Raw genomic sequence first — 13,043 nt, 5'->3', positions numbered from 1 at the left:
AGGTGTAGTGAGTTGACACTGGCTGGATGCCATACACCCACTAAAGCCTCTCTCACTCCCCTCTGCAGCTGTACAGGGGGGAAAAATAACAAAGGGTTCATGGGTTGAGATTGAGATGCTAATTGAATGTATTACTAACAAAATCAGAGCAGGATAACAAGTAAAATGAGACCTTAAAAACACTTTCCTCCACCCAACCCTGCTCTTTCCCAGCTCTACTGCCTACCCCAAAGACACAGGGAGATGGGAATGGGGGTTATGGTCAGTTCATCACACTTTGTTTCTCCTGCTGCTCAGGGAGACCAATCACTTCCCTTCTGCACCATAGGGTCCCATCCATAGGAGACAGTTCTCCATGAGCTTCTCTGACATGGCTCCATCTCATGAGAAGCAGCTCCCTACAAACTGCTGCAATGTGAGTCCATCCCACAGGCAGCAGCACCCTCAGACTGCTGCAGCACGGTCACTCTCCCACGAGGTGCAGTCCTTTAAGGACTGGCTGCTCCAGCATAAGAGCAGGGCCCCTCTCTCCATGGGTCTCCCACAGGGCCTTAGCCTCCTCTAGGCACCCACCTGCTCCTTGGTGGCTTGGGGCTTCTCCCCGGGCTGCAGGTGGATCTCTGCATCCCCATGGCCCTCCATGGGCTGCAGGGAACAGCTGCTTAGCCATGGTCCCCACCATGGCCTCACCACGGCCTGCCGAGGGATCTCAGCTCTGGTGCCTGGAGCACCTCCTCCCCCTCCTTCTCCACTGGCCTTGGTGTGTGCATGGTTGTTCATCTCACATGTTCTCACTCCACTCTTCATTGGCTGCAATTATAACTGTGCAATAACATTTTTTTAATTATTCTTAAATATGTTACCAAAGAGGCATTGCCACCACTTGTAGCTGGCCCAGCCTTGGCCAGCAGCACATCCAACTTTGGAGCTGCAGAGAATTGGCTCTGCCAGACATGAAGGAAGCTTCTGGCAGCTTCTCACAGAAACCACTGCTGTAGCCCCTCTGCTGCCAAAGCCTGGCCATTCAAACCCAATAACCACACCAGATATTAGGCCCCTGGGATCTGCTGGTCCGTGGATAACCAGTCCATACCACAGGTAACTGTGCTGCAGATTGACCAGATCTGTTCATATTGAGCTAAAAATAAACCTTGTTTGATTGGCTTATCTATTCAGTCTTCAATTTCTAAGTCCCAGTGTGGGATTAACATCATTGCTCAGTGTCAGGAACAGAAGAGTTCTGTAACAACATGGTTTAAGACAGTTCTGGCCTCATAGGCCTCATCACTTGCTTATAAACAGCACTGGTTTATGGCACCATGTGATAACTGAATGGGAAACAAGGCTAGCATTAAAAATCCCTGCAGAAGAACAACAACAACAAAAGAGAGTTTTTTAGTTCTTAGTTTAGCCAGCATTCAAATTTACATTTAAATTGGACACCTCAAAGTCCTTTCATAGTCTATAGAAAGAAAATGGCATTTCTAGGATGCATCTCATGTCATCTCATTGTAATGTAGATGTGATCTAAAATAAAGCAGACAAATCAGACCCTGAAAGTGCCTATTTCCCTCCACTGCCTAAAAAAGGAGCACAGGCTGGCTAGCTCAGATGGAAACGCCTACACCCTGGATGTCTAAAGATAGGTGAGATAAATTCTGCCATACATCTGCTGCTGTTTCTCATATGGATTTCCCCTCTTTGTTGCTCTTACACATGAGGTTTCAGTATAATATTGACATGCCTGTGAATGCGTAGGTGAGGCCTACACATATATATGCAGTCTCTCTTGATCTCCATCTGCAAAAACTGTGTCTTGGGGTACAAGGACATTTTTTCTGGTGGCATAGTCAGTTTATGAAGTTTGCATTTGTTGAGCTGAATGACATTTGCTAGTCAAATTGTGTTTTAATGTAATTTTTTAATGCTGAAAATCTCTCTTCCAAGAAGGATGATTGAAATGTTTTTAGGATATCAGTAGAGCACTCCTGATACTGCCAGACAGAGAGCTCATTCTGCTGTAACTGTTGCCTGGCATTTCAAACTGTGTCTAGATGACCAGCTGGGACACACTCCTGTCTTTTTGAATAATGCTTCTCCAGCTGTCCAGATCAGGGACAGGGTAAGGAGTTCCCTGCAGTTCCCTGTCAGACACTGATGGCCAACAACAACATCATTGCCCCAACAAGAGGCAGGGATGTGGCTCAGGCCTGGGGAGCCAAGCGTTCCCAAATCTGTAATGATTCCCTTTATCAAGGAATTTTACCAGACTTGTTTCTCCCTGCACTGAATAATGCTGAGACCTTCCCCTTCACCACTCCCCAGGAAACGAGCGCTAGTTTTCCCCTCAATGCCTCAAATGTTGTTAGCACTGCTTAATGCAAGCACATCTTCCTCTCTTCTTCCTATCTCTTTACAAGCTTTAATGTGGTAGGCACATCCTACTTTTCAGGAAATCCGGAATATGTTCAAAATTAATTAGAAATGGGGAAGTGGAACCAAGAAATTTGAAACCACAGAAACCAGTAACTTTCATTAGAATCTGAAATGTGGTAATGTATTAGAGCATATCTCAGCTTTGTAGTGGAAAAAAGATGCCCTATCATTACAGGATTTCCACTTCCTTATCATTTATGTCATTTATCTTCTAATATTAGCAGGCTTCCAAAATCTCCAGCTCTTTCTTGAATATCTGAGGCTGTAGTGTGCGGCACTCTATTCTCTCTCCCCTCAATTTCATATCCTGGCTCTCCAGACTGATCAAGAACTATGCCTAAAATTCTGTGTCTTTATTTACATTGACATGGCTGTTGTACATGGCTTGTTAGCTGACCTCAGTATCAAAACTAGGTGGTCCTAACAGGTTTCATACTTAGTTCTTCACAAAACTGGAATGTTTCCATGTGTTTCATTAAGTTCATGCCTGTGGTAAGTGCTCAACTTTCTATCAATACCTATGATTTCTCTTATAAAGCTTTGGTAATGGCTCACACACATATTGGAAAGAAGCATTCTTTCTTTGTAGAATATCCTACAAATAATATTAATTTCCTTATTTTTCCAGACTAGTGAGTGCACAGATAATATGGGAGTATTTCCATAGTACCAACACAGCATTTTTTTCGTTCCTAGTCTGTAGCAACTCACTCCATAGAGACAACATTTCTTCAAGTCATCAGAAACATTTCTACAAAATGCTAATGTTGATCTAATTGGTTCAGGGTTTTTCTTTGTTTGCTCTTATGTTTTCTAACTTTATTCGCATTCAATCACCTGATTAACTGCATGGTTTTCAATTTGGTGTTAGGCTTTTTTAGGTAATAACATGTATTATTTTCTATATTTTTCTGCTGATTTCTCTTGTTGTACTGCTGTTTTCTGCTAAGAGGACATGAGTTTATTAACAGAAATGATAACTTAATAAGGTAATACAGCATTTCCCACGGTTGTGACAGCCACCATTATGCCAACCATTTGGCTATTCTTGGTAAACAGCTTGAAGTTGTCATTCAGTGTTTACTAGAACATTTGCAAAAGCCAAGAAAGCCTGAAAATGAAAAATGTTATTATCCAGGCTAGCAAAGAGGTAAATAGATGGAAGTGGCAGCCACACTTCTCATAACCATATTATTTCAGACTTCTTGTCCATTAAGAGCCATTGCTGACCTATGGCCAGCTCTGCAAGGCTTTGAATTCTTTCTGGGTAAAGAATGCAGAATCTGTTACAAAAATGACACATTTGCTTGTCTTCCAGGAAACCTTCTTTCTCCTTAAAAAAGCTAAATATATTTTGAAACATAAAATCAATTGCCAAATTGATTTTTTTATCTCACATGCTCAGCTAGGTATATGCCTAAATATGTAACCTCTCATTTACATGTTATGTCAAGCTCTTTGCTCTTTTGCTCTCTGGGGCAAGAAAAACTAAGAGTGATGTCCTATAAGATATTGCAAGGTATGGCTTTGTAACATCTGACCTGCTTTGCGAGCTTGCTTCAGTAGCCTAGGACATGAACTGGTAGCTGTCTGCTCCTACCACACCAGCAGCCAATGTTGTCCCATCTTCATGACTGTGCTGCATTCAGCATTCAGACTTCACACACCATGTTGGAAACATGACATTGTGGAAGTGTTAATTGCCTGGCTGATCCATGGAAATTATTTGTTTTACATGGAGCCTCAGGAGAGTTTGGAAAGGTAGACTGTCTCTTCTAATCTAAAATGACCTTACCAGAAGTTACATATTTTCAAAGCTTATAGTCTTTACATTTTGTTTCATACTGTTATCAACCTTATCCTTTTTCCCTAGCAATTGTCATGGCATTAGAGACGCCAGTATAGCAAAATGAGACTATTTCTTTTTTGAATATATAGGTACACAAGCACATATGCATGCATGTACACAAAGCTATATAAATCAGAGTGCCTAAACTGAGGGCATTCCTTTATGTTTATTGATGTTAAACTTGAATGCCTTGCAGATCAGATGCAGAGCAGTTTCTGACATATTTTGGTGTCTTGAAGAGGGAAATAATGTTTAATTGTTAAATTTGAAATGTTTTAAGCTTTACTAGATACTGATTTATGTTTCTTACACTGCAGATAACATAACAGAACCACATGCAAAAAATATTCTGCTTTGGAGCTATAAAGTGTTAGAGCTGACTTTCCCTGCTAGGTCATAAACCAGAATTAGTTATATGTTAGTAGCATCCTTCTATTTACAGGAAAAAAAAATAAAAAATATAATATATATATATAGCAGAGGCAACAGTCAAGTGATAGAAACACACAGCTTACCTTTCTGGTTTAGAAAACCTTTGTGCTCTGTATCTGATCCCTTGTTGCAGCAATTGAACAATTTACTTTTATTTTTTTTGTTGTTTTTTTTTCAAATTTGTTGTAGTGCACTGGTACTCATTTTGTGGTGATGGATTATACAAATATCCTATGGGGCTTTCCAAACAGGACATAGAAGACTGTGTATGATGACCTAGGTGACAGAGTCCATCAACTTTACATAGGCCTAGAGGAGCACAGGTTCTTTCTTAAAGAAAGTATAGACAAGGGTCAGGACACAGCCCAGATAATCAAGTTCAAGCTTCTGAATTCTAGATTTCTTCATCAGAAAAAGTGGGGACTGATAACTGCTGGCTTTGCCAAGAAAGTTAAGGACTTTACTTAAGAGTTGAGTGGTATGAAAGAAAGCTTTATTTATTTATTGTTCTTTTGAAGTTAAAAATAGATTGCAAGGTACCTATATTGGAGCTGTTGAGGTGTTTGACAGAAAGCAAGGCCAGCCTATGAAACTTTCCCTGAACAGACTGCTGAGAGAATGCACTGGTTTGTGTAGATGGTTCCTAGAAAGGACTATTGGAAAGGTGGAAGAGTATGTGGGTACACAATCTACTTGCAAATTGCATTTCCAATGCTATCTTCCATTCATGTCATATCCAGTACTAATCCTTGCTCTAAGCAGTACCTTACATTACTGTAATAGACACAAATTCAAGAGATATTCCCTTTTTTAATTATTAATTTTGCCCCTTATGCTATGGCTTTGGTATATTTTTATTTTGCTTCCTTGGCTGTAAGTCTGAATATTACTGTCATAAACTGCTCCAGGGGAAAAATACAGTGATTTCTTCAACCCACACAGCTGTGGATATGTGGCAATCAGGAGTCCAGCAGTGACCTAGTATTTAAAGCACTAGCCTAGCTTCAAACACCTGCCCTGAAATAAATTCCCTGTGGGCCCTACTCAGCTAGAAGAAGAAGAAGCTACTCAGATTCTCTGTAGTTCACTTCAGTAAAATAATGAGGTCTTCTCCCTCAGAAGTAATCTTATGGAAATCATATCACTAAAGCTAAAGAGTAGTTGGACATGAAGGTTGAAATTATCAGATCTTAGGTATGTGTAAGGTAAGGGGCAGCAGTTTCCATCCCAGGATAGGAATCCATGTAAACTTTAGAAGAATAAGAACTTAAGAAGAATAAGAATATTGGACACTGCCAAAGCTTTTGCTGCCTTTTGCTTATAACATCTTCACTGCAGACATTTCAACCAATAGCCAAAGCCCAGATCTTGCATTATGCCGTAGATTGGAGTTGACTCAGCCTTTGTGTGTATACACAATTACAATACTTTGATTTTTATGCACACAGCAAAAAAAGCAACATTTCATCTGAAAGAATATGATTCAGCATCTACAGACAGCTTCCTACAAAGTCTTGTGAAGTAGATCAGTAAATCAAATCAAAACACATTGTTTTTCTATGGATTATTGAAAGCAGGCAAAAATAACCTCACTTAATTTATTTGTTTATGAAATCAGTTTGAAAATCTAATTTAATTTCTTGCCAAATCCTTCCTAATCATCTAAGTTTACTAAAAGAAAATTGTACAGTTTGAGATGGTGCTTCTGGACATAACAGTAGACTTGGTTCTCTGTACCCTTAAAAGCATAGGGGGGGTTATGTGGTTTTTCTCTTATTTCCTATAGAAATTACCAGCATATTACAGATAAACACACAAACTGGAAAATCTTGCAAAGTCATCCAGTTCAAAATTCATTGCCTTTCTTGGCGTGTTTTTGCTTGAGTTAAAAAGAGGCTCAGGCTCATGGCTAAGGTGAGAAGATGCAGCTGTGGAAGTCATAGGTCTCAGCAGCATGACACAGGACTGGACAGCAAAGGTTGTGCCATATTTTACTGAGTTCTTTTTTTCATTCACCTACTACAATTGCAGCTTCAAATACATGGTAGGAACATGTAGTCTTAAAAGCTCTGGCTTTTGTGAAAAGTTGTCATTATTAAAGTTGAACATTTCATGACATAAATATTTGTAGGAAATAATCTCCCTTTTTAGTTTAAACCATTAATTCTTCCTGGGATGAATAAAATATTTCAATTTTCCTTTTTTCCTATAACAGCCTTCACCAAGTATAAAGTGAAGGTTTTTCACTCAGTGAAAAAAATCACTGATATAGCGTGCTCTTTTATTTTTAGTCTATTAGAAAAGTAAATTTTCTAAAACACTCAGCATTTTAGGATGGGGATTTGGGAAGGAATTTTAGGGGGTTGGCAAAACCAAGCAAAAATCTTACCTCTAGAAACTGAGACTTGAATGACTTTTACATTTAGATGAGCTTGTTCTTGCACAGTATGCAGCCACCTTGTTTATGCATCTTTTTCTACTTTTCCTTACTTCCCTGAATTATTACCTCTTCTGATAGTCTCATCTACTGTAATTTTGTACTTCTTTAATTGTCTCTTGTTCTTGATGAAATACTATTCACTTAGGACCTTCATCGACTGGAAATGTGATTTGTTTACTAGGGAAGTAACCAGAAGTAATATAAGATGGAAAGGACTGAGAAATTTAGTTTAAGATACTATGAATGTCAGAAAACTATACAGAGCAATAAATAATTTTTGTGAATCATTTAATGCCAAAATATTTTATGTATCTTCAATGTAGCTCTACCTTTGGGCTAAAAAATAGAAGAGATAAATAAAGATTACAGAAACACAAACAAATAAAAAATAAGAAGCTATAATTGTTAATTTCTTTGTATCTCTATGGTTTGTTTTTTTCAGCTTGAGCAAGGAAGCGATAAAACTAAGAGCACATTAACTAGAAAAAGCATGATGACAAATCAGAGACCTAAAAGGAACATCTGAAATGGTACAGTCCAGGGAAAGGCTGGGCAGAGCAGTCAAAAACAGACAAAATTTGGATTCAGGAAATAATTGGAAAATACGCATATCATCCCGCAGCTGAAAATGGGAAAGGAAGTACAGCACAGGATGACTGAGCAACAGAGAAAGAATGGGCTGGGGAAGGTGAGAATCTAAGAGACTGAAGAGGTGAGCAGGTATCCATACTAACCAGTGAAAGGCAGCACATTTCCAGCTGGTTCAAGGTATCCACACGCCTCTCCAGATTACCAGCCTGTGAGTGCTGTTGGCTTGCTCTTTCTTACAAAGTTTCTTACACAGCCTTTCTTACAAAGTTTCCCTCCCACTGTTGCGGGTGATCAGCATGGGGAGTTCTTTGTCAAAGAATGTGCCCTCTGGGAAAACTCCACACTCTGGCATTGAAGAGAAGGCTGGGCATGACTTGGTTATGACCATTCAATGTTTGTACAGAGTGCTGCCTAGAGCATGGTGCCTGCATGTACTGTGTGTACCATCCAATGTAGGTGACACAAACGACAAGTAACCAGTACATCAAACACTACACACTCAACAGAAAGAGTCATAAAGCACAGTTAGCCTCCTGTCTTTCTGTAATAAGCAGCACTCTTTCTCTGGGGGGTGGATTGGCACTGTAGTGTTCACCTAAGAAATAATACCAATGATGACAAGTAATTTTAATGACAATTCTCTCACTGGTGTTTTGGTTTAAGCATAATTCCAGTTTCAGATCACTATTCCTAGGAATATATAAGCAGAGTCTTGATAAGGGTATGAAATTCTATGAGATCTTGAGTGGAAAAAAAATGATAGGATCTCTAGGTTGTTCAGATCTGATCCATTCCTTCAACTACTTGTCTAGTAGATATACTTTTGATTCCTCTGTACTGTAACCACAAATCCCTTTAGTGCAAGGAAAGTCAAAGACCAAGAACATTATTCATATTATTCAAAAAGAAGTCACAGTGTAAAAGATAGTATGGTTTAACAACAGGTTCAAGGCCAGGCTGGATGAAGCTTTGGGCAACCTGGTCTAGTGGAAGGTGTCTTATGACAGGGGGATTGGAACTAAATGATCTTAAAGGTCCCTTCTATTTTATGATTCTATTATTCTATGGATAAATGTATGATAACCTTCCCTTAACTATTTTTTTTTTTTAAATTGGTGCATACCTGACAGTTGCTTGCTGTTGATACCTCATTTTTATCTCTGATGTGGTTTTGTAGTACGTGCTAGGGCATCTACTCTGTTCCTGCTCATTCATATGTTCATTATTTAATGCATGTATTTGAGGAGGTTCTGAGTAGCAGCTTATGTGAAGTAAAGGAATAGTCTCATTTTCTCTTGACAGCTGTCCACATTAAAAAAAGCCCTCCCCATATTTGCCAGCTGGAAATCAGTCCAAAAAGCCTTATGGGGGAATGAGTCTGAACTTCCTTTTAGGTCAGAGTCTGTGTAGTTTGGTATGTCGAAACACTCACATTTTCAGCTTTTGTTCCTCAGAGATAAAAAAAGACTTAATTTTTAGAACAACCAGACCTGTTTCTTTCACTAAGCATTAACACATTGACATCGACATACCCTTGCAAGGCTTTTATTAATTGGGACAAAGGATGCATTGAAATGATATCCAGAAAATTACTACTGGGAAAAAAAAATATGTGTCTAGTAGTAACAGATTTGTAAAGTGATTTAGAGAAATTTGGCTGCAGATAAGTGTGCACTCTTGATCTAGCAGGTTTTAATATGATTGTGAAAAATGTCAGGAACAGTAAGGGAGGCTAAAGATGCATCAGCCTGCATGGCATTGAATGTAGTTTGCCTTGAACTGCACTGGTTGTTGTTTCTTTTCAGCACATAGTTGCACAATGATTCCTCCTCCATTTCTGACATGTTACTAACCACCAAGACAAAAGAGAAGTAAAAATACTAGAAAGCATTTCTGAATTAACTGTCTCTTGAACAAATTATGACTTCTGCATTTTATACCAGTCTTTGTTCACGAGGGAACTTTGTATGTGATTGCTTTCTTTGACGCTGTGTTAAGACAGCACAAGGAACAGAAAGTCAAAGTTCTTGCAATGCACATTAAACCAAAATTTTACTGAAAATACTGTCAAAACAAAATCTGAGCCTAATCCATTTTCCTTTTGAACATTCACTGCACTCAGTTTCTGCATAATCCTGACTTTCATTTCTATTTCCTTCAACTTAAATGAGGAAGAGAGCAAAATTATTTGCCCAGACTTTTTAAGGTTTAGGGGTTTGTAGCTTATTTTATCCTTAGGACAATTATTAATAACTTGAGTGAAACCTGTGCGCTATAGGGTAAGTTTTTTTCCAAATCTGAGAAAAAAGGGCGGAGGACTCAAAACATTCAATTTGGCATTAAGAAAAAGAGCTCATCTCCATCTTCTCTACTCAGATGGAAGCACACTGCAGACCAAATCTGTAGACCATCAACTAGAGTCCAGTAAATTAGCACCCTTCCCCTGAGTACTAAAAGCAAAATTTAATAAACATTTGTAAATTATGTTATAAATCATCTCTTCATGACCTTTCTCCAGGTTAAGTGAAAGTGAGTTTCTATTTAGAAAACCCATGTGAGAAAGAAAGAATGAAATTGTATTTAATGGCAGGACCATGTGTATATATTGTGTACATGTTATGAGTACCTGCAGCCTTCCAAAACAGAGGTCAGAGTGGGAGATATACCATGTTGTACAGCTGCTTGATAGAGCTATTATGAGGGTGGTTAATGAAGAATGGGAATACTGGACAACAACAGATTTTCCTGTAGGGAAAAAGAAAAATCACAAGCAGAATACAGATGATTTGTCCAAAAATAATATCGTGATGGAAGGATAGAACTATTATAGATAGAACCACTATAGTCACACTCAATGTATCTACAAAAAGCCATAATGAAATCACAAAATTATTTAAACATGGTTGGATTTTAAACCCCACAGCACTGAAAGTTCCCTTGCCATCCAACCCCTATAAAAGAGCATTTGATATACTAGGAATAACATAGCACTGAGGGTCCCGTGGCCTGATTCAGCTTTTATTGTTCCAAGCAATATTTTGCAATGAGATACACCATTTTGGAAATAAATTAATGGCAAGATGATCAGACATACAAAACTTCCTTAAACTTCTTGTCCCTGAAGGGGTTGGTAACTGTGAAGTAGAAGAAAATGTGTTTCCTATCTCTCTGCACATTCCTCTGGTTGTACTGGGTCAGTGGGAAAGCCTCTCTAAGAAGACAAACCTGAGTCACACACATGTGGTTTAAGAGTGTTTTTCTCATAAATACCTCTCCCAAGTCATATGAAGGTCCTTTCAATGAAGGAACAGGATTGGGACCAGGTCCAAAATCTACTACATTTTATTTCTCCTTGGCCAAAGAACCTAGAGGTAAGGATAACTCTCAAAACAATTTCCCTCTTACCAGTTCTGGTCTGCAGAGGACTATTCATGCAACTTACTTTAATCGTCAGATTTTAAACAACTAAGTTAGGAGACCATTTTACATGCATAGTAAGTAGACAGAGAGGGCTACTCTAACAGGTGATGTAAATATGTTCCATGTGACTTTAGGCACTTAACTAAATCTCCCTGATCAGTAGAGAATTAGGCATCTCTTCTCTAGAAGTCAACTTGGATTGCAGGGTTTCAAAAGCATTTTCTCAAAAGTGTTTCTCCTACAACTCCTTTCCTTTCCTTTTTCCTTTCTCCTTTTCTCTCCTCTCCTTTCTCTTTCCCTCCCCCTCTCTCCCCCTCTATTCCCCACTCTCACTTTGATTGCTTAATTGAGCAAAGACAGCTCTGATTTAACATTTAACCCAGCTTAGTTAAATGCTTAAGTCAGGTCTGGGCCTTTACATTTGGATCTTAGAGATCTAAATGTAGATGCTGAAAGGAAACATTGTAAATACCTGCCAAACTAGCATGTGATAAACACCAGCTCCTAATGCAGTAAGGAAATACCATTCTCTTATTGTCTTTGTCCATCTGCACAAACAAGCCTTAATAAATATTCTCAATTAATGTATTTATTGTCTACCTAAATTAGCAGCACTTCTGATGATTGGAATGTTTCAAGCAGCAGCTGAGCTCTTTGTACTGTGTGTTCCTTTTAACAGATTAGACTATTGCTTTCTTACTGCTTTAACCAAACAGAAGGCTCAGTTGCGCTGTAAATATAAACAGAATTAATACCAGCAACACAGATCTTGAAAAGCTTTAAAACCAGACAGGATGGCTAGCCTCTGTTATGCAGTCCCAGAGGATAGTGGGATATGTGGCAATGTAAATCAGTGCTCAGCTGTGTGAAGCCCAGTCTTCCCTCCAAAGCCAATACTTTGGAGAGCTACTGTTATTATCACTTGGACAGCAAATGTGAACTATGTAGTTTCTCTTACTGATAGAATCAGACATCTGAATCCGGGTGGTCAAAGTTAAAATTTAGAAGCACAATGCTGCCTGATTATCTGTGAAGGCAAGTTGCAGCCAGTGGCAAGCCTGTGGAGACCTACCACAGTAACAAAGACCAGAATCCAACCTTACACAACATCCCATTAAAATAAAAAAAGCAGAAGTAATAAGTTGAAAGCAACACAAGGATGACCATGTGCTGAGCTGAGTGATAAATTCATAACATATTTTGCCCTTAATGAGAACAGAGCTAGTTTGTGAAATAGTAACAAAAAAAAGAAGAAATTTGAGGGGGAAAGGTTATATGTATAGTTTTTTTGCTTGTGTGAAAGTATGTATGGTATGTTCTCAGGGTGACTACAAGAATTCAAGTGTGTTTTTTAGCTGTGTGGCTCCAACATCACAAACTTGTTCTACTTCACAAAAGTTGTAACTCTGCTCCATCTTGTCAAAATTGGTTTTGACTCATTTACATAAACTCCATGGCTAGCATTTATGCTTTTCTTTAGATAATTCAAAAGACTCCCATCACAGTGAAGGTAGCATCAGAGGGAGCTCCTTTGCTAAGCCTGACTGCAGCACAACCCATGGATAGAGAGCTGTTGCCTGTGTCCTGGGACCTCCTGAGCCTGTCTCCTGAGAGATTCGTGACTGAACACAATACCATTGAATACCCAAGCCTTCTAACATGGTAAGATTTGCAATAAATACCAATAATTTAGAAAAGCATTTGATTTTTGTCACAAAACTTTAATTATGCTGAGTATAGTTTCAAGTGTTTCACATTTACTGAGTTCCAGAGGTTTTTTGAAGCATATCCAGAAGCTGAGCCTGAGTGGCTACAGGGTTTGCCTCTCTACATTCTTCACTCTTTCATATCTTCCCATTAGTTATCCATATCTGC

At 38.8% G+C, this 13,043-nt stretch overlaps 1 long non-coding RNA gene across 1 annotated transcript; it reads left to right on the top strand.

The window, feature by feature from the left end:
• The first annotated feature begins 237 nt into the window (after window positions 1-237).
• LOC111923063 (uncharacterized) lies at window positions 238-12,830 on the top strand. The gene is made up of 4 exons (XR_015286200.1): window positions 238-1,098; window positions 7,600-7,687; window positions 7,780-7,845; window positions 12,649-12,830. It is a non-coding gene; the product is annotated as an uncharacterized LOC111923063 (long non-coding RNA).
• Window positions 12,831-13,043: the final 213 nt, after the last annotated feature.

The sequence above is a fragment of the Cyanistes caeruleus genome, chromosome 4 (genome assembly GCF_971803275.1).
Source record: "Cyanistes caeruleus chromosome 4, bCyaCae1.hap1.1, whole genome shotgun sequence".
NCBI lineage: Eukaryota > Metazoa > Chordata > Aves > Passeriformes > Paridae > Cyanistes > Cyanistes caeruleus.
The sequence above is the reverse complement of the archived record's forward strand: the minus strand, read 5'-3'. Positions and strand labels throughout refer to the sequence as shown.